The sequence below is a fragment of the Loxodonta africana genome, chromosome 6 (assembly GCF_030014295.1).
Source record: "Loxodonta africana isolate mLoxAfr1 chromosome 6, mLoxAfr1.hap2, whole genome shotgun sequence".
NCBI lineage: Eukaryota > Metazoa > Chordata > Mammalia > Proboscidea > Elephantidae > Loxodonta > Loxodonta africana.
The window spans coordinates 57,342,672-57,362,774 of NC_087347.1; the positions used below are offsets into that span (position 1 = coordinate 57,342,672).

The following is a 20,103-nucleotide window of genomic DNA, read 5'->3' on the forward strand; positions in this document are numbered from 1 at the left end:
TGATGAAAATGTTAAGAAATCAATTAAGTGGAATGTGTAAAAATCATTAAAATGGGAAGTTTTCCAGCTTAGGTCCATTATGTAATGGGACACAGTCTACTTCCATTTAGGAGTGAGTTTTCTTTATTTTGCAGTCAATTTTTCTTAAACTGTTAGACGAAAGGATAAACATAGATGTTGCCAGACCTAAGTCTGGAAAATCATACTACCTTTAGACACACCGAATGAAGTCACAGCTGGAACCAACTTCTTTTTGTGTTTTTCTGTAAAAAGAATTTAAATATTTCCAAAAAAGTGGGAGGCTATGAGTTCTGGGAGCACACATAAGATGCTAAATTGGCATTGCTAGTTAGAACAGGCTGGCAGGGTTTATTTTAATCTGTTTGTTCCCACAGTAAAAGTTTTTCATTTGTTGCGCAAGTTCTGTGCAGTAAATAGGAGTAATAAGACAAATGTAAGGGAAACGTAGATACAACTAGTACCACAGTCTCTTTGTGTTACGGATAGATGTGTTATCTCTTAAATTAATCCCCCTTGCCGGGTGACAGTACCCTTGGGGTAGATACTTGAGCTGCCTAGACCATTAAATAACTCATCTCTAGACTCAGTCCAAAGACAGGATGCTTAACAAGGCTTCTAGGCAGGGTTAGAAAATATGTGGTCCTTCAAATGATTACCTGCACCTTGGGCCATATGGTGAGTGTGATTTACTGTGCCTATTGCTCCTAAAGGCACCCTGGTGCACAGTGGTTACAGTGCTTGGCTGCCAACCAAAAGGTCAGCAGTTCAAACCCAACAGTTGCTCCGCAGGAGAAAGATGTGACAATCTACTTCCCTATAGATTTACAACCTTGGAAACCATATGGGGCAGTTCTACTTTGTTCTATAGGGCACTATGAGTTGGAATTGATTCTATGGCCGTGGGTTTCATTGATTTGGGTTTGGATTACTCCTGTCACCACTGCAGGGAATTCTTACCCTGTCTCTGTTCTCCCCGCCTCCACTGGCTTCAAGGCTTGGTCCAAGATATTTACATTCTGGGAGTGATGGAGTAGGAAGAAGCCACTTCTGCTGGGGGAAGATAGAATAATGTGCTTCTTTAGATCAGATCATGTGGAAATACATTTGCTTTATAAAGTGGGAAGAAGAAGGGGCATTCTTTACTGCTTGTTATTAGTTGCTGTCAAGTCAACTCTGACTCATGGTGACCTCATGTACAACAGAACAAAATGTTGCCCAGTCTTGCACCATCTTCACAATCATTGGTATGCTCAAGTCCAGTGTTCTGCCCACTGTGAATTTTGAGTGCCTTCTAAGCTGGGAGGGTTATCTTCTAGCGCTATATCCAACAGTTATTCTGTTGTGATCCATAGATTTTCATTGGCTAATTTTCAGAAGTAGATTGCCAGACCTTTCTTCTTAGTCTGACTTAGCCTGGAAGCTGTGCTGAAACCTGTCAACCAGGTGACCTTGCAGGTATTTGAAATACAGGTGGCGTAGATTCCAGCATCATACCAGCACACTAGCGACCACATACAACAAACTGACAGATAGTTGGTGCTCTTTACTGCTAGAGATAGGGAAATATAAACTCTGATTTAAAGAGTTAAGGAAAAGAGAGAATCCTTTGATACGAATGTGAAAGATTAGGGCATTCGAGAGAACCAAACCAAAAAAAAAAAAAAAAAACCAAACCCTTTGCCGTCGAGTTGATTCTGACTCTTAATGACCCTGTAACTTCCCCTAGTAGAGGATAAGGTCAAAGTCAGTATGATAGTTTTGAGAAAGCATTTCCTAAATGTCGTATATGTATTTCCAGTTCTGGTTGAATCCAAGAGCTATTAAGAAAGTTGTAAAGATACCTGTTCTTGGGACTGCACTGGTAATTTTTCACACTCCAAAAATTTACTCTTAGGATTTATGTGGAGCTTTGAGTGGTTGAGTCAAGCCCAAAGGTCCATATTTTGAGAATATTTTCTAATTTGGTTCATGAAGTTAAAATATCATGTACATGGCCATATCAGAGCTGCTCAAATAATTTTTATGAATACAGGCAGTCCCTGGGTTCCAAACAAGATTTGCTCCTAAGTGTGTCTTTAAGTGGAATTTGTAGGTAAGTCAGAACAGGTGCGTACGGTTCTTATGTAGCCTGACTTTAGTGCAAGAAAAGGCTCGAAGACTTTTCAATGATTTAAATGCTGCACGTGCAGCAAGTGAAGGAGATTGTGATGAAGAATTTGTTGTGAGTAGGGGTTGGTTCAATCATTTCAAAATGAGGGCAAATTTACATGATATTAAGGGTAAGTATGAGTTGGACATTTGTAATTTGGGTACTTTAGTGGGAATAAAAGTATATTATCATGCTTTAACATGTCAAGGAAATGTTTTAAATAAAAGATGAATTAATGTTTCAACTGAACATTACTAAGTTATATAGACTACTAATTGAAAGGTGACACCATATGATGTCAATTTACTAATATTGAGATACACAGTTCATGTAAGGAAAACATGACCATTTAAAGGGAAATGACTAGTGACTATAATATCAACAAAAAAATTTTACAGTTTTAGCCTATAGGGTGAGCTAAGGGTGATCTGAGTTTTTTTAAGCAAGTTTTAATATTTTTATATTCCAGAAATAAGAAGGAAGATAGTTTATGAGCTACCTAAAAAAGTCTTATAAAATCATCTTTACCAAATGAACAACCCTGTGCCTATACCAGAACAGTATATTTAATGTATCAGATAATTATTTTGTGTTCCTAAAAGGGAATCTAGAGTAAATTATACCTTGCACATCATCTTTTTGCGTACACTAGACTGTTCATATGTCACCTTTTCCATTCCCTCCTCTTTAGTGTATTCTGTTCTTTGTGGCCCCAAACAATCAGCCTTTGCAAAGGAGCTTGCAGAAGAAATTCTATTATTTAATGGAGCAATAGATATTCATTTTGTCCGCATCAGTGTAACTATAGTCAGAAGCCGGAGAAGTTCTCTGTAATTTCTGTTACAGTACAACCTAGGAGCCTATGGTGCTCAAACGTTAAAGTCAATTCCTCGTATAACATGTCTGTCAGATGCTGTACATGAAACACAGGGGTGGGAGGCATCCTACCATCCTACTTCCATTTCAGATGTAAACCTCAAATGCGATCTTAAAAGGTCTATCTGAATTTGAATCTCAGAGCATCTGTTACTTTCAAAGTAGTGTTAATACTTTGGATACATTTAAAAATAAGTAGTTTTTAAAAATCTCTGAAAATAGCAAGCACCAATTTCACAGATTAATGACTTATCTTTTATGCCAACTTTAATAAATTCACATTTAAACTAAACAAACCTAATAACTGAAAGGAAGACCTTTATTTTACGAAATTAGCTTCTAGTATTATAGTTAGCATATTACTTTAAGTTTCAGAGCATGAAAATAGTTCAATTTTAATTGAACCCCAAAATTAATTACTGATTCTTTATTAATTATTTATTTGCTAAATAAATCAGAGAAGAGGCTTTTAACTACTGACCACTTACACTTATCTTCAATCTTTTATTTTCTTGTATTCAGTGAGAATGTATAATGAAAACTACAGATGGGAACTGATTATTAATACCATTAAACAATGTTGGGACATAGGTGAGCATAGCCAATCCTGCCTGCCTCTGTGACCTTTGAGGCAGGCAACCAAGGTGTTAAATATCCTCTTATCCAGCTTTTCAGCTCAGTTTTTCGTATTTGTAGCCCTTAACTCATTTCCCTCTTTCCTCTCTTCTAACCCTAATAGCCATGTTTGACCTGGCTCTCATTAATTCTAACTTGCCTTCTATTTCATTCTTTTGGGGATGTTCTCTTTAACAGGAAGTATAGGAAGTAAAACTTACTTTTACTCTTTGGTACTAAAGAAATTTTGCTACAGTAGTTTCAGTCACCATGGTAGGATCCTTAGACCTCTCTTTGGTCTCACAGATGTTTTTGGTGACTCTCAAATCACACTACATAGGTAAGTTCTGCTGTGCTAGGTGTATCTTGGCTTGAAGGACCAAACCACTTAGGCATATGCTGTTGTGGTTTGGGCTGGTGAGGTCCTAGAGCCTGGTTTGCTAAGGTGGTGAGTCTGTAGTTAAACACACAGTCATCCTCTGGGGTCCCATTTTACAGCATTCTGCTCTCTTTTGCCAGTGTTTTAGGCTGGATTTGCCCTGGAGACCAGAAGATCTACAGGAACTTGTGTTGGTTCCAAGGCTTAGTGATCTTGTTCATTAGAATGATACACTAATGTGTCTCCACTGACTAATGTGTTTTCACAATTTGAATGCTTTACAGTGTTTCCAGACTTTATGAAATGCAGTGAGAGGCAAAATCCGTTGATGGAATCTAGCTTCTCGATATAACAAGATCTTCCTTCCAGGCTTCAGATATGTTTAGATTTACTGCAGTCTCATTAATGCCGGCAGGTCATTAGAAGTTGAAATTTCCCATTGCTGAGAGCTTCAGTTTATCTTGAAATAGCCTTTATTTTCATTAATGATCAAATTAGTGATCACAGTTTGTTATGTTACTGAGGTGTGGGGATTAGGAACGGGAAATGATCATATTTTCTTCTGAGAACACAACAGGCGTAAACAATAATGTTACATCCCTTTACAAATTTCAAATAGATTATACATATGATTGTAAAGTCAGTTTTTTTTTTTTTTTCCAATTTGTAGAGTGATTCTATACTGAAGGTTGGACTGACAGTATGAGTTTAGGCACCTTAAAGACACTAGATGTTTGGTAAAGTAGAGGGCCAACGAAAATGAGGGAAACACTCAGTGAGATGCATTGACACAACAGCTGTATCAGTGAACTCAAACATACCAATGATCCTGAAGACAGGACTACACAATATTTTGTTTTGTTATACATAAGGTCACCATGAGTTGGAGCCAACTCAATTGCAACTAACAACAACAATGCAGACACTATAGCAGATAAATTCTCTACGCAGGAATTAGACCATGTGATGATTACTTTCTTGGGCCATATTAACTTAGCCTGATTTTGGAGTTTTATTCACTCAGTTTTGTTTAAAAAATATGTAAGGTGATAATTATATATAATATAATAAGTAAAGCCATGTACTTTTTCCAGAAAATAATATGGCCATAATTGTTGAGAGTAAATTTCACTGTTACTCAGTTTATCATAATCTATATATAAAAATTTCAGTGAGAATGCTTTAGAATCTAGTGCCAAAAAAATCTTTGCTTCATCTTAGTATCTGTGCTGCCAGCTTTCTTTTCCTTTTAAATGATGAGAATTAGGTAAATTATTGTATCTTTCATTTTACCTGCTTATAAAAAAAAAAATAGGCAACTAAAAATCAGAATTTAAACTAAATTATAGCATTTAAGTGCACTTCAGTCCTGTCAGAGTAATCCAGTTAACAAAAGGAAAAAAAAAGTCAATGTCTATACTATAATAATTTGTAATTTTTCTTTTAAATCAGATCTCTTACCATTATTTAGTATTTTCTAGGAATGGGCCCTGATGGTCCAGTAGTTGAGTGCTCAGTTGCTAACCAAAAGGTTGGCGGTTCTAACCCACTAGTCGTTACACGGAAGAAAAATGTGGCAGCCTGCTGCCATAAAAATTACAGCCTTGGAAACTCCATTGGGCACTTCTACTCTGTTTTGTAGGGTCACTATGAGTTGGAATCTTCTTGATGGCAATGGATTTGCTTAGGGATAGGGTGGAGAAGAGAATGGAGGAATTAGTAATACAGAAGCTTTAAGGTTGTTGCTCTTGACTTAGACTTGCAAAAATAGTACAACTAAGAATTTTATGATGGAATAGAGAAATTGGTGTGGACCTAGAAAAGAGCCTTGGTTACATCCTGAATTCATTCTAGGTTAGTGTATAATTTGTTCATTTATTCATTCAAAATATATTCATTGAGTTTCTACTTTGTGTAAGGACTATTCAAGAAACTGAGGACACAAACATAAAAGCACTATTATTTCCTGTCTTGAGGATCATGTAGTTTATAAGAGAGTAATTATAGTACCAATAATCATGACCCAATGAAAACAACACAAGTCTGTACAAAGTAAGAATACAGGGATGAGAATGACTGATGTTGCCTGAGTTTGGAGAATGCTCACAGAGGAGCTAATTTTGACCTGTGTCTTTACAAATAAGTAGAAATTATAAAGAGAAAGGAAGGGCATTGCAGGGAAAGGAAATGACTTTCGAATGTCTGGGGATGTGAAAATCCACACAATGCTGGATGCAGTTCAGCAAGACTGGAATTTAACATATATTCTGGGTGGCATATAGTAGAAAGTAGTGGAAGATGTGCGTGAAAAGTTGGGCCCAGATTGCAAAGAGCCTTGATCATTTTAAGGTGTTCAGATTTTGTCCGGTAAGATAAACTTCAGTCACATAGTCACTGTTTTAGTTGTCTAGTGCTGCTATAACAGAAATACCACAAGTGGATGGCTTTAACAAAGAGACATTTATTCTCTCTCAGTCTAGTAAGCTACAAGTCCAAATTCAGGGTATCAGTTCTAGGGGAAAACTTTCTCTCTGTCGGCTCTGGAGGAAGGTCCTTGCCATCAGTCTTCCCTGGTGAAGGAGCTTCTCAGGTGCAGGAACCCCAGGTCCAAAGGACATGCTCTGCTCCTGATACTGCTTTTTTGGTGGTATGAGGTCCCCATGTCTCTCTGTTGCTTCTCTCTTTTATACTTCAAAAGAGATTGGCTTAAAACACGATCTAGTCTTATATATCTCAGCGACATAGCTGCTGCTGATGCATCTCATTAACATCATAGTGATAGAACTTACAACACAAAGGAAAATCCCATCAGATGACAAAATGGTGGACAATCACCCAATACTGGGAATCATGGCCTAGCCAAATTGATAAACGTATTTTTGGGGGACACAATTCAATCCATGACAGTCGCTGACACACTTAATTGGTGAGGTATGTATTTTTTTTTTTTGTATTGAGTATATTTTATAATTTGAACACCAAAATAACAGTAACAATCACTTTTTATTTGAAAAATTTAGCACATATACTTCCTAATTACTTGTTACTGGGGTTAATACTTTGCATAATTTGTGAAGTGGGATGTAATGCCTTTGTCTTGCCTTATGGATAGGGATGAATTACGCAGTAAGCAAGGTATGCACTGGTGGTGTAGTGGTTAAGTGCTGTGGTTGCTAACTAAAAGGTCGGCAGTGCGAATCCACCAGGCCCTCCTTGGAAACTCTATGGGGCAGTTCTTTTCTGCCCTGTAGGGTTACTATGAGTCGGAATCGACTCAGCAATGGGTTTCGTTTTTTTAAAGTACGCATGGGCTTACTTGTGCCTAGTTACTAATCGGAGTGCGCATTTTCACCTGTTTTTTTCATGTGGTTAAAAAAAACCACGTGAAATTGTGCACTACAACTTAGTAGTAAACACAAGTAATCCCGTGTGCACCTTGCTTACTATAAGCCTGTGCGTACCTTGCTTACTGGTTAAGCCACCTCTGTTTATGGATAACTGCTTATTACTTTAAATAATTCAGGCAGATATAAGTGTTTTGCTTTTGCCTGTGCTAGAAATTACCAAGGGAAAATAACATATTTATTCCACTTAAAATAAGAACTACTAAATTTAGTATTTTCACAACTGGAAGATAATACAAATTCAAGAACGTGGTTCAGTGGTAGAATTGTTGCCTTCCATACAGGAGACCTGAGTTTGATTCCCAGCCAATGCACCTATGTGCATCTACCAAGCCTCTGTCAGTGGAGGCTTGTGTGTTGCTATGATGCTGAACAGGTTTCAGTGGAGCTTCCAGACTAAGATGGACTAGGAAGAATGGATTGGTGATCTCCTTCCAAAAATCAGCCAATGAAAATCATATGGATCCAACAGTCTGATCTGCAACCAATTACCAGGGTGATACTGGATTGGGCAGTGTTTCATTCTGTTGCACATGGGGCCCTCATGACTTGGAGGGCTACTCAAGGGCAAATAACAACAATCGTGGTTGCCTGGAGTGCTGTTTTGAAAAGCATTTTGAGGCTGCATCTGGGTGGAAAGAGAAAGAGTGCTACAATTGATTAGTCTTCTATGTGCCGGAAAAGGCAAGTTGCAGCATGCTTGCCACATTTTTTCTGTCCTAGTTATGCCTTTTGGGGTACAAGTAAAGATTCATTATTTATGTCACAAATATATTCTTATCTTGTTTTTAAAATATGAGAAGAATATGGTTATGACCACCCTGGCAGGGAACACAACAGAGAGTCCCTGACTGAGCGGGGAAAAAAGTGAACTCAAATTCACGTAGATAAACCAGAATTAATAGTCTGATTGATACTGAGGAATCCCACAGCCATGGCCCCTGGATGCTCTGTTAACCCAGAACTAAAACCATTCTCAAGTCCCACTCTTCAGACAAAGATTAGATTGGTCTATAAAACATAAAATGATACATGTGAAGAGCATGCTTCTTAGTTCAAGCAGATACACAAGACCAGAAGGGCAGCTCTTGTCTAGAGGCAGGATGAGAAGGCAGAAAGGGACAGGAACTGGCTGGATGGACACAGGAAACCCAGGGTGGAAAGGGGGAGTGTGCTGTCACATTACAGGGATTGCAACTAGTGTCACATAACAATATGTGCATAAATTTTTGTATGAGAAATTTACTTGTGCTGTAAACTTTTACCTAAAGTACAAAAAAACCCAAAAAATATGGTCATGAGTTAGCCAACTGAAGTAGCCTAGAGGACCCATTCTCTTAAATCTTATGCAGTATTAACTATGGAAGATACAGTGTACTCAGTGATGAAATAATTATATAAGTTCATTATTGATAGTGAAGCAATGATAATACAAATAAACAATAATTTAAAATGGAATTTGATAACAGTGTAAAATATAAAATTTTAAGCATAATGTTATCCAAGTGCCTGATTGTTCAATAAAGGTGAGTCAAAGAATAAGGTGTAATATTTGACTGAGGCCTTAAAGGCAGCATTTGCTTACACACATTGTAGAAAAAATAGGTTTCTCAAGTCACAGAAGCTGGTACCTTGTGTGCCAGAAAAACAAAAGAGGAGAGATCTTACCCTCCCTGTGGAGAGTGGAGAAGAATGAGCCAAGTTTAAGTTTGGGTTGAGTCGAATGCTTCCTCAGGAAGGATTGGAGATTTCTTTCCACTGTCCTGACCTCTGCTAATCTTGGAATTCAGTTAACATGCTGATAGAAAAGGTTAGTAGAGATTGATGTAGAAATCCAAAATAAGTAGTTGTTTTCAATTACTTTTATGTTCATTTTAATTATCTCCATAACTAAACTTTACAATCAACTAACTTCTGTAGAACTAGTCTTCCCTAAATATAAAAAAAAAATATAGGCATTCTAAATATTATTTCCTTCTTTTATTGGTTTGAGGTTTGAATTTCCTTCGAACTGTGTCCTACATATATGTGAATACACATGTATATGCTTATAAATATACTTGGATACACATATCTTTGGAGCCCTGGTGGTGCAGTGGTTAAGAGCACGACTGCTCACCAAAAGGTCAGATATTTTGGTATTTAATATTTTCTTTATATTTTGTTCAGATTTGCATTATGGAAGCATATTTGACAATTAAATCTCCTAAGTGGTCCTATTTCCTAATAAGTTTATTGAATTAAGGTGCTTCATTCGTCTTTGTTTTGAAAATATTTTAAACCAAGATTCATAGTGTGTAAGAAGAATTCGTAAGTTATCATACACTGGAGTTTTATATTTGTTTATATTTATTCATTGATAGATTTTTTTAGCTCAGGTCTCTCTTAGATGTGAACAGATACACTTTCCATTTGGGAAATACATCTCACAGTAAGATGTGTATTACTCATATACACATTACTGTATATTCATCTTAGAAGATTTTTAAGTGGAGATGCTCTTTTAAGTCACAACACTAAAAATTCTTTGTAAAATTACTGGGAGATTCCAGCTGTGTTTTTATTTTGTGCCCTCCATATGATACTGAAGAAAAAGTAGATCATTGATAATTTTTTGAAACAATGCATCCATGAATGATATGCATTCTGTAAACATGGCTTTCCAGTTACTCCATGAAGTTGGTTCTTTAGCAGTCATTTCTCTAGTTCTAATAAGTAAAATTCATTAAAGATGAGGTTATGGTCAATTATTTTCTGTAAGTTATCTTAAAACTAAGAATGGGTAAATGGATCACAGGAACTTCAGGAACCAAAGGAAAGAAAAGAAAATGAGCTGTGAAAAACAATAATTTAATTAATTCAATCTTTAGAGAAATCATGCCTCATGCACTATGGAAATGTCATTTAATTTTTTGTATTATAACCTCTTCACAGTAAAACATTCCTTTGCAATTCAAAGCTGTCCTTTGACCTGCTACCTTACTTTATGGCTTTTTTGCCCAGATAGGATGCAAGTAGGGTGCTTCTATTCTTCCACAGGACATTTTCTTCAACAAAAATGAAATCCCCTTTCCAAGGATAACTTCTCTTGTGCTTTTTCACAGTGAAAATCAGCACATTGTCTCATTGCTTTAAATAAATAGATATCTCGAAGCAATGCTGTGACCTCAGTCACATGGGGGATTAAAGGCATTTCCTGGGTTACAGATGTTTTTGCTTACAGAATAGAAGATTTATGGTACTGATCCACTTTCTTTCGTTTCTCATATCCTCTCTCTCTCCTTCCCTCCTTCTTACTTCTAGCGGATTTCCTTCCATGCTCCCTTAGAACTTACACTTCTCATATTGAATTCAGTTTCACATGAAGTATATGTCCCTGCTGTATTTCTTCCTAGACATGTCTCATCATTGTTGTTCAAAAAGAATATTATTTAGGACCTGGTTATGCACAGCCTTCTGGAAGACCTGGCACAGAGAAAGGCACAAAGGGATTTTACCCAGTAGGAACTTATAAGACAGAAATTTCAAACTGAGTTCAAGAAAGTATGCTTATTTTGAAAATCAGAGAGGTTCCCCTTCCTTTGTGCGTCCTTAGCCCACAGTACTCATAATTATTTAGATGTCTCTTTCTGCTTTTAGTTGATGAATATTTGTACAGCAGAGAACATTTAGCTATCTTTGTAACTTGAGCCTAACCCAGTTTGTGGCATAGAAGATGGGCAATAATTGTTTCCTGAATTGAATTGAACTGAATGGAATCTTTTGTAGTTATTGAGCAGTAACTGTAACCAACACTGTAATGTCTGAGATTGAAAAGGCTATTATGAGAATTAAAAGAGTCATATTTTTCCTGCTGAGATATTGATGTCCTCTTGAACAGAAAAAGGCATCCTTTGGGGGAGAGAGTGAGGTAATAAAGAAATTAATTTTGCTGTGCAGTGATCCAGAACAATCTGGGACATTCTGAAGTTAGGGCCAGGTGTAGCATATCAAAAACTGTTCTCTAAAATATGCCAACTTTCCCAAAATATGAACTCATTGCATTTGGTACTAACTGATTGGCTTACAAAATTCACCTTCTGGAATACTCATATCCGCCAGGCGCTCCTTGGAAACTCTATGGAGCAGTTCTGCTGTGTCCTGTAGGGTGGCTATGAGTCGGAATTGACTCGATGGCAGTGGGTTTGGAACACTCTGAGCTTCAGATGTAAGAAGGTGTAAATTCTTGGATGTATGGAAAAAATAAAACTTATATGTGCAGATATAATTAAGTCTACAAACAGAAGATAAGTAATGACTTAAGAAGTCAAATCTTGTTCCTCGAAATGCAATTTTTTTTGTACTTAGTTATTTAGAAATGCTTCATCGGAAGAAAAAAAGAGATAGAGTTTTATAACACTATTTTTTTGAAAAGTGTTTCTACTCATTTTGCTGATTATATGAGTAATAAATGCTTTTTGTAAAACTCACAAAATAGAGGGCCTGAAATTAAAAGTGAAATATTCTCCTGTTAAATAACCCTCAAAAATATCTACCAATAATAGTTTTTTATATATCCTTCCAGAACTCTTCATGTATGTATGGACATATGTAGTAAATATAGACTTTTATCCCTTCTCTTTTTATATATAGGTAAGACACATAGTACTGTGGTATTTTCAACTGCCTCCTAAACATGCAAAACTTGACAATGAATAAGGAAGACCAAAGAAGAATTGATGCCTTTGAATTATGGTGTTGGCGAAGAATATTGAATATACCACGGACTGCCAGAAGAATCGACTTGACGGCACTGGTTTGCCAGAAGAATGAACAAATCTGTCTTGGACGAAGTACAGCCAGAATGCTTCTTAGAAGCGAGGATGGGGAGACTTGGTCTTATGTAGGTTGCTCATTTATGAGGAAGGCCCAGTCCCTGGAGAAGGACATCATTCTTGATAAAGTAGTTGTTTTTGTTAGGTGTCGTCAAGCTGGTTCTGACTCCTAGTGACCCTGTGTACAACAGAACAAAACACTGCCCAGTCTTGCACCATCTTCACAATCACTGTTATGCTAGAGCCCATTGTTGCAGCCACTGTGCCAATCTGTCTTGTTGAAGGTCTTCCTCTTTCTTGCTGACCCTCTACTTTACCAAGCATGATGTCTTTCTCCAGGGACTGATCCCTCCTGATAACATGTCCAAATTATGTGAGACATAGTCTTACCATCCCTCCTTCTGAGGAGCATTCTGGCTGTATTTTTTTCAAGACAGATTTATTCGTTCTTTTGGCAGTCCATGGTGTATTCAATATTCTTTGCCAACACCACAATTCAAAGATGTCAATTCTTCTTCGGTCTTCCTTACTCATTGTCTGGCTTTCACGTGCATATGATGCGATTCAAAATACCATGGCTTGGGTCAGGCACACCTTAGTCTTCAAGGTGACATCTTTGCTCTTCAGCACTTTAAGAGGTCCTTTGCAGCAGATTTACCCAATGCAGTGTGTCTCTTGATTTCTTGACTGCTGCTTCCATGGCTGTTGATTGTGGATCCGAGTAAAACGAAATCCTTGACAACTTCAGTCTTTTCTCCGTTTATCACGATTTTGCTCATTGGTCCAGTTGTGAGGGTTTTTGTTTTCCTTATGTTGAGGTCCAATCCATACTGAAGGCTGTGGTCTTTGATCTTCATTAGTAAGTGCTTCAAGTCTTCTTCACCTTCAGCGAGCCAGGTTGTATCATCTGCATAACGCAGGTTGTTGATGAGTCTTCCTCTAGTCCTGATGCTCCGTTCTTCTTCATATAGTCCAGCTTCTTGTATTATTTGCTCAGCATACAGAATGAATAGGTATGGTGAAAGAAGACAACCCTGACGCACACCTTTCCTGACTTTGAACCAATCAGTATCCCCTTGTTCTGTCCGAACAACTGCCTCTTTATCTATGTAAAGGTTCCTCATGAGCACAATTAGGTATTCTGGAATTCCCATTCTTCACAGTGTGATCCATAATTTGTCATGATCCACACAGTCAAATGCGTTTGCATAGTTAATAAAACACAGATTAACCTCTTTCTGGTATTCTCTGATTTCAGCCATGATCCATCTGGCGTCAGCAATGGTATCCCTGGATCCACATCCTTTAATGAATCAGGCTTGAATTCCTGGCAGTTCCCTGTCGATATACTGCTGCAACTGCTTCCGTGAAATTTTACTTGCGTGTGATATTAATGATATTGTTCGATAATTTCCGCATTCAGTTGGATCACCTCTTTGGAATGGGCATAAACATGGATCTCTTTTAGTCGATTGGCCAGGTAACTGTCTTCCAAGTTTCTTGGCATAGACAAGTGAGCACTTCCAGGGCTGCATCTGTTTGTTGAAACATCTCAGTTGATATTCTGTCAATTCCTGGAGCCTTGTTTTTTGCCAAAGCCTTCAGTGCAGCTTGGATCTCTTCCTTCAGCACCATCAGTTCCTGGTCATATGCTACCTCCTAAAGTGACTGAATGTCGACCAGTTCTTTTTGGTATAGTGACTCTGTGTATTCCTCCCATCTTCTTTTGATGGTTCCTGCTCTGTTTAATTTTTTCTCCGTAGAATCCTTTAATATTGCAACTGGTAAAGTAGGGGTCAGCGAAGAAGAAGAAAACCCTCAACAAGATGAACTGACACAGTGGCTGCAACAATGGGCTCAATGATAGCAACGGTTGTGAGGATGGTGTGGAGCCAGGCAGTATTTCATTCTGCGGTACATAAGGTCACAGTGAGTCAGAACCAGTTTGACAGTACCTAACAGCAACAGAGAAGGTACATAGGATATGTACGGAGTGGTGTTACACAGTTTGAAAAAAAAACTGCACATAAATTAGCTTGAAATAAGTTTACAAAATAATTTAATTTTTTAAGAATAATAGATTTTAATTAATTTTGAAGTCAATTTAAAATGTTTTACTGAATTGAAAACATGTATTTTTTTTTTACTCTATGAATGGGTAAACTTAGTAAAATTTTACTGACCATCTAGTACTACTAGTCTCATAAAATACGTACATGTTGAGAACTTGGCTGTGTTCTAGGTGTTTTCTTGTGCTTCCTACCATGAAATTTAATTCTTACCCCATCTTTGTGGAACAGGATTAGGATTCTTCATTGTACAGGTCAAAAAACTGAGGTTCAGAGGTTAAGTGACTTCTCTAGTATCTTAATAATTAACAAATATAAAAAAACTGAGGCTCAGAGATAACTTCTTCAGTATCTCAATATTAGAAGAGTCAGCATTCATTCTTAAAAGTACAGTTAGCTTTATTCAGTGTTGAAGTTCAAGTCGAGAATACATATATAATCTAATTTTAAAAACTATAAGTATTATAGCTTATTAGAATGTAATTGCCAAGAGGATAGAGCCATCCCTTTCTCCTACTTTTAAGGCACAAAATAAGTGGTCACTGTATTATTATTATTGTTTTAAATAAATAAACGATCATGTGTCACTCTGTCAGACTTAGCCTTTTTCCAGTACCTTTAGCTGGCTGCTTTCCTTAGCTGTTAGTGCTTACAGTGTAGTGGAGGATATACATAATTAACAAGCCAATCAGTTACATAATTTTGGATACTGAATAAATACTATGAATAAAATAAAGTATGGTTTAGGTGTATAGAATGATGTGTATGTGCTTGTGTGTGTCTGTGTAAGTAGATTATGGGTGTATATTCTGTGTGTATGCATATATTATGCTGTGTGTAGGTATATGTTGTATATGTGTTGAATGTAGTTGTGTGTATAATGTGCATTGACTCCAAACTATAAATCTAATGTGAAGGAGATGTACATGTTGAACACCTTCTACTTTCGTATGTTATCTCATTTACATCTCAGAATAACTTTATGAAGTCGATATTTTTATTTGGATTCTGCAGATGAAAACACCAAGTGGGAACTTGTTTAAGGTTGCTAAGCCATCAAGTGTTACTAAAAGTGAGATTCAAATTGTACCTCTCTGACTTCAGACCCCTTGGTCTTCCAGCTTTACCAGACTGCCTCCACGTAAAATCATAAAAGAGAAATGGAAAGAGAAGGAGAAAGGAAAAAGGACAATTCGAGGTAGAGCGTGGAGAATTAATAATTTCTGAGACAGTGGAGTGAATTAAAGGTTATAGGGAATCATTTGCTGTTCATTGTGGCAAGATAACTGACTACCTATCAGTGGATCAAAATGAAGCACATAGAACAATGCCTGGCGTATAGTATGTGGCATATGTGTTAAAGTTTTGTTATTGTCTGGTAAATTTATCTGTAGGTGAAACTAATACAAAATATTGACACATGAGGTTTATGGTTGTTAATCAATGCATGAGGAAGAAATGAATGCACACTGTAGTCTAGCTGTGTACTGACATGCTGGTCCTCATCATACAAGCAGAAAAGTAACACAAGTCAACCAAATATATGGCTAACATAGTCAAATCGAACCTTGTATGTTGTCCATACAGCTATTACAAATACATTTGAAACATTTGGTTTTGAATTATGCAATTGCCTCAGAAATGACTGAGCACTCACTTAGTTATATTATCATAGAACAGTGGTTCTTAACTTTATCGGAGCCAGTGTTCTATTATAGCAAGAAAAAATAATAGGTAATATGCATAAAATTTAACAATAAATATAAAAACCAGAACTTACACATATTTAAAAAGCTTTTTGAAAGAAATTAAAATAATCACAATCCAAACACATATATCAAATTCACCCAGTTAAAAGACAGAGATTGCCAGATTAAAAAATAAAGCAAAAACAAAATTAGCTATATGCTGTGACAAGATATACATATAAAGCATGGAAAAAGAATAACAAGAAAATTCCAAGTGAAAGAAAGTTTTCATAATAGGAATGTCAGGCAAAATACACTTTAAGATTGTTAGAAGTTATTGATATTAATTAAAAAAAAAAAAAAGTTTTAAAAGGGCCCAATTGGCTTAGGCCAGCTCAAAGCATACGTCCATCAGATTATTTTGAGCATTAGTGACACACTTTCCTAACTTCAACCTCTGGTTAAGTTAGCTAAAAATATTTATCCATTGTATGTTTTAGTTAATTGGACCTGTGTTTTAAATTCTGGACTTTAGTATGCTGTCTAGACAAACTAAATATTTAGTGTTGTTATTTTGTTGTCAGTAACAACAGGGATACATTTCCATGGTAGAAATGAAATCACTTCTGTTTATAATATTGTAGTGGATGGATAATGTTTATTCATTAGTGAGAAAGAAATTTTAAAAGTAGGACTCCTCAAAGAACAATCTTTTCCTTTTTTCTTTACAATTACCTAAGTAGGCCAAATTAATTATGGTACATGGGCAACTGATTTACCACGCCTCCTGGAATAGATTGGACATAGAATTCTGCATCATGCATTAGGGAAGGAAAAGATCTCAGCTGTGGTAAAAGGATTAATGACTTTCCTTTAGGTATGAACTTTTCCAGTTCCTTTCAACATTTACGTTGTTGTATAAAGACCATTGGAAGCTGGTCAATGATTAAAGAAGATGGAAGAAGAGTTGATGGATTTGAATTTTGGTTATGGTGCTGGTGAAGAATATTGAATAGACCATGGACTGCCAGAATAATGAACAAATCTGTCTTAGAAGAAGTACAGCCAGAATGTTCCTTAGAAGCAATAATGGCAAAACTTCATCTCATATATTTTGGACATGTTATCAGGAGGGACCACTCCCTGGAGAAGGACATCACGCTTGGTGAAGTAGAGCGTCATCGAAAAAGAGGAAAACCCTGAACGATATGGATTGGCACAGCGGCTGCAACAATGGGCTCAAACAGCAATGATTGTGAAGATGGTGCAGGACTGGGCAGTGTTTCGTTCTGCTTTATATGGGGTCGCTATGAGTCAGAACCCACTCGACAACACCTAACAACAGCCCCAACATAAAGACCATTATCTGGTATCAAGTTTTGACATTATTCCAAATAAATACCACAACAGTTCACTTTGGTGGGCATATTGTAATGGTAATTTTATGGAGTAGACTGTTAAAAATTCTCTTCCATTAAAGATGTTGACTTCATTGTTGGGTAATGCACATGGAATAGCATGTCAGCAGGAAGTTAACTGCTAAACAATTTTGATATTTACTTAAATGACTTTCCTTTAGGTATGAACTTTTCCAGTTCCTTTCAACATTTATGTTGTTATATAAAGACCATCGGAAGCTGGGCAATGAATAAAGAAGACGGAAGAAGAATTGATGCATTTGAATTATGGTCCTGGTGAATTTATGTATGTTTATCTGAAGTTGTCACTCAGCAAATGGTTGTTGACACTGACAGATCTTATCATGGCAAATGAGATGTCTGAAGAACTCAAGTACTTGCATAAAATGCTGTGCATTTAAGATGTGTTTTTAGACTGCAACTCAAGGATAACACAAAAAGGAACTTGATTATCTTGTTTTCAAATAAGTTTACTCATCTGTAAAAATGAGGATGATAACATATCACGTTCACAGAGTTACTGTAAACATGAGAAAATAAATACAAATGTTTGTTATTTGCATATGTAAACTGGAGTGGGGAGTATTTTAATAGGTATTTGAAGGCAGAAGAGTTAAAAAATGAATCCATGTCATAATGAAGGTGTTTGGCTTAAAAGCTACAATCCAGATTCGTTTAACAGTGAGACCTATCCAAGTAAAAATTTTTTTTTTTTAGGGCCATCATAAAAACAGGTGGCTGCTTATTTTCAGTAATTTGAGGGACTTTGGTGGGCAATGCACATTCTTTCTATTGACATACCTTTGAAGGTCTTGATACTGGAACTATAAATCAAAGTGATAGATTGGATTACTGCAGCGTTGGCAGCATCGGAGAAAAGTGTCACTACAGATAGAGTTGCTGTTTCTCTTAAATAAGATGCTTGTCTTGGAGCTAGTTCTGGGGAAGAAGCCGTCTGTGTCTGGGGGAAGCAACTGAGTCAGTCTTGGCCATTTTGTAATAGTGTGGTGGTGTGACGGCACCAGCAATATAAAGACAGCAGGACTGAGGTAATTCTAGGAGAAGGAGTGTCCTGGAGTAATACTTCTCCAATGTAGTGGTTAAATTTAACCTAACATGGATCTCGGCGTATGGAATTTTGCTTTATTAAGAAATTTATTAAAATGTAGCTGTTATAAATGCTGAAAAACACTTCAGTGAGAATTGAGTGACCAACTGTCCTGGTTTTCCTGGAACTGAGTGGTTTCCCAGAACATGGGATTTTCAGTGCTAAAATTGGGACAGTCCTGGCTAAACTAGGACAGGTGGTCACCCTGAGAGGAAAGTAACAGATGCACTTTTGAGTTCTCAGCTGTACAAGTTGTTCTGAGCATACGTTAAGGAAAAATAAAAATGGCCTCAAGAATGTCTTTGGTGTATAGTTTTCTTTGAGGAGCAGGAATGGGGGGATTTCTGAGTATATTATTGAGTATGCCTTTTTTTTGTTAGTCCTAGAAGTTTTTCCGTGTATTACACTCACTCTGCATGCATCGAATCAAATACAGTAGGGTCTTGTGTCAACACTTACATCTCTTAGGAGAGTTTCTGGTGGAAGGATTCACAATCCCATTCTCGGGTTGCCAGAAGGATCAGGGAGAGGAAAAACATGACTTACCTCGTTTGAGAAAATCTGTGACAATGATATAATAGGAAAGTGGACAAACCCCTATAAGAACTTGTATAGCAGCAATAAGTACTCATTCTTTCCCTACATATAACTAACATTTACAGCAGGGGAGCAACAGAAAAAGAAAGAGGTCCTTCTTCAGTCCATTTACCATATAAAGAGAAACTACAGAGAGAAGTGGCTTTTTGGTTAGGCAACAGGAATTCCCAGATCATCTTATAGACTCAACATTTATTGAACACACACACAAACACAAACATGTAAAGCTCTGTGCTTCCTGCTTGTGGAATGTAATTAATGGTAATTAAGACAAGCAGTGAGAGAGCTATAGATCAGGATTCTTGACCTTGGTACTATTGCCTTTTTAGGTTGAATAATTCTTTGCTGTAAAGGGCCATCCTGTGTAGGTTTTGAGGAGCATCTTTGTCCTCTAAACACTACACACCAATAGCACCCTTCCTGTAGTTATTCCTCCAGACACTGCCACATATCCCTTGGGGGCAGAATCACTCTTATTTGAGAACCACTGCTGTAGACAATAATAGTCCAGAGATATGATAGAAGCAAAAGGGAATTGGGACCCATCTCACTTAATGCTGTCATTAATGGAGGGCAGTGCTGTAGACCTTGTTGGCAAAAGAGACAAAATCATGGCTGCCATTTACTGAATGCTTATGCATTAGAATGCTTATGCATAAGTGAGCTATATTTATTATATCAATCTTTATAGGAGCCTTATGAGTTTGGTGCTACACACACACACACACAAAAACCAAACCCATTGCCGTTGAGTCATAGCAACCCTATAGGACAAAGTAGAACTGCCCCATAGAGTTTCCAAGGAGTGCCTGGTGGATTCGAACTGACAACGTTTTGGTTAGCAGCCATAGCACTTAACCGCTACACCACCAGGGTTTCCTGGTGCTACACAGGGTTGAGTAAATGAAAGAACTCACAAAATTGTACAGGGTTTAAGGCACAACGGAGGAACGGGAGTGCAGGCA

At 37.1% G+C, this 20,103-nt stretch overlaps 1 long non-coding RNA gene across 1 annotated transcript in view; it reads left to right on the top strand.

Annotated features, from left to right (window-relative positions):
• The window catches only part of LOC111749429 (uncharacterized), a 44,753-nt gene extending 25,080 nt beyond the window's left edge, over positions 1-19,673 (top strand). Inside the window, exon 3 of the long non-coding RNA XR_010322270.1 lies at positions 12,077-19,673. This is a non-coding gene — a long non-coding RNA (uncharacterized LOC111749429). The remainder of the gene's footprint in view (positions 1-12,076) is intronic.
• Positions 19,674-20,103: the final 430 nt, after the last annotated feature.